Below are 2812 nucleotides of genomic sequence, written 5' to 3'. Positions count from 1 at the left end.
AGAGAGGAGACCGGTGGAGCGCGGCGTGCCACAGGGTTCTGTACTGGGACCGATCCTGTGGATCACGGCCTACGACTCGGTGCTCCGATGTCCGATGCCGCCGGGCACAGACACGATATGCTACGCGGACGACACTTTGGTGCTGGCAGGCGGACGCTGGTGGTACGATACCGTGTGCTTGACCGAGACGGCGGTGGCATACGCGGTACATGCCATAAGGAGGCTCGGTTTGAGCGTGTCGCCGGCCAAATGCGAGGCCTTGTGGTTCTTCGATCGACGCCGGAGAGGAACACCACCGGAGGAACTGTCGACGCTCGTGATCAACGGAGAAAAGGTGCCGGTAGGACGCCGAATGAAGTACCTGGGCTTGACCATCGACAGCGAATGGACGTTCGGGCCACACTTCGAGGACCTGGTCCCAAGGGTGACAGCCGCGGCTAACGCCTTATGCGGCCTACTGCCAAACATCGGCGGCGCGGGACTGGGAGTCCGCCGACTCTACGAGGGAGTGGTCCGATCGCGAGTCCTCTACGGAGCCCCGGTCTGGGCCGAAGATCTGTCGGCGAGTCGTCGCAGCCTGATCTTGGTGAGGAGACTGCAAAGAACGACCGCCATCCGTATAGCGCGAGGCTACAGGACCGTGTCTTACGCGGCGGCGACTGTGTTGGCCGCGTCCCCTCCGTTCGAGCTGCAGGCCCTGGCACTCCGTCGGGTGTACGAACACCGGAGGGCCCTGATTGCCAGCGGGGGTGCGACGCCGACGTCGGTGGACGTCCGGGAAGAAGCGAAGCTGGAGACCTGGGAGCGCTGGCGCTCTCTACTCATGGAAGAGGATACCGTGCGACCGCATCGCGCCTTGCGCGCCGTGCTTCCCAACTGGGAAGAGTGGAGCGATCGAGGCGGTGTTCCGCTTACATTTAGAACGACGCAGGTGCTCACCGGTCACGGAGTGTTTGGCGAGTACCTGCTCAAGATTCGGCGCGAGGTGACGTCCACCTGTCACCACTGCGAGGAGGAGGAAGACACGGCGCAGCACACGTTGGAATTCTGTCCGGCGTGGGAGGTCTCGCGACGCGTCTTGCGACTCGAAATCGGCGAGAGATTGGCCCCGGACGCGATAATTGCGGCAATGCTCAGGGGTCGCCAGGAATACATTGCCGTGCGCACCTACTGCGAGCAAGTGATCCTCACGAAGGAGCGAGCGGAAAGAAGGCGGGAAAGAACTCTGCATCCTAGCAGAGCTCGGAATCGAGAGGTTGCCGCGCCGTCGACGCGCTAGAAGGATCCGATCCAGGGAACGAGGCGTTAGGGGGCGTGGTCTCCCCTAGCGGCCTTTGTGTGTGACAAGGAGGCCTCCTCGTTAACACCATCATCGGGGAGATAGACGACGAGGAGCACCCGGTAGAATTCGCAAGGGACCCCGGGTGCCTTCGCAGAGCCGTCGAGAGGACCACTGTGGAATTTTAGTCGGTAAGAGTCCGACACTACTCGTCTGTTTGTAACAGCGTGTGTCCATGAGGATTTCTCCACTTAAAAAAAAAAAAAAAAAAAGGTGTAGATCTGACATAACGTGGGTGGAATTAATCTTAAGGTTTTTGAGAGGTGTCAATGGTTAACTAGCGAGGTAGTGCTGGATAATTCCTTTCCGTGGTGGAAAAATGACGGAAAAGTACAGTGTCTAAGGGAATTGATAAGATTGCGTGAAAGAGCCAAGGGGTCATGAGAACGTGCAGTTATCTTTGTTTGTTGTCATTGGGTGAGTAAGCGATTAGTGGATTTTAATCTAAGTTAAAGTGGGAAAGTTCGTTTTCTCACATTCGGTATTTTACCGTTAGCAACTTTCTCTCAAGGGTGGCTAAGACCCTTCCTAGTCCACCAGGGTTCTTGTGCTCCAATCAAAATTAATGTCTATCGCCCTCACTTTCCTAATCAAAATTATCCTTAACGAATCAGCTCATCTCGTGGCCTCAGACACACTCACCCCTAGCTTTCCTCCGCCACAACATCGTCACTAAACATTACTCAGTCTCTATCTTCAGAATAGTCAACATTTTTTTTACCGAGTTTCTACCCTGAGACCAGTCGCGTACTTAACGTATCAGTGTAATTAGGCTTTACATAAAGTGATTGGAGTGAATTGTGATTTATGTGTGTTAATTCAATGTGTATTCCAGTGTGATTGCTGAATTCATAATAAAGGTTAATAAAAGCAAAGTTAATAGTTGTGTTACGACTCAGCTATTTTATTTTATCCCCCAACCCTCAAGTTTACGTGACACTCGCTACGTCGTCCAAAAATTTAGAATAATTTAATGATTAAACTGAGTTAGAAAGTGTAATATGTAAATAAAGTGTTAGTCGTTGACTAGGTATAAAGGATTGGTGATGGTTAAAATCGGAAAAACAGTAGAAGGATTTACGAATTGTAAGTAAAAATTAATTATTTATATTATTAATCTTACCTTGACAAGCTGAAAGAGGATAAATTTCATTATCACTGACAGTGCCAGGTTTGCAGTCCCTAACATTAAGTAAACTTATTGTTTGAAGAAATCTGTAGAAGAATGCAGTAACATTAAGCTAAATGGTAACAGTATTATTTTGATTATAGTTAAAGCAGTTAATCTAATAATACGGTAGTTTGATTTGAAAAGTTTTATTACTATTATAATAGTATATATAACTATCGGCTCACCTTGCCATCGTGGTAATACCAGCTAGGTATTTATTAATAGGACTGCAGGGCCTGTCCGTAAATTAAATTAAATTAAAATCAACTAATTAAATAAATAATAATGGATGATTTTAACTA

The sequence above is a fragment of the Bombus pyrosoma genome, unplaced genomic scaffold, assembly GCF_014825855.1.
Source record: "Bombus pyrosoma isolate SC7728 unplaced genomic scaffold, ASM1482585v1 HiC_scaffold_4727, whole genome shotgun sequence".
Lineage (NCBI taxonomy): Eukaryota > Metazoa > Arthropoda > Insecta > Hymenoptera > Apidae > Bombus > Bombus pyrosoma.
Note: the sequence above shows the minus strand (reverse complement) of the source record.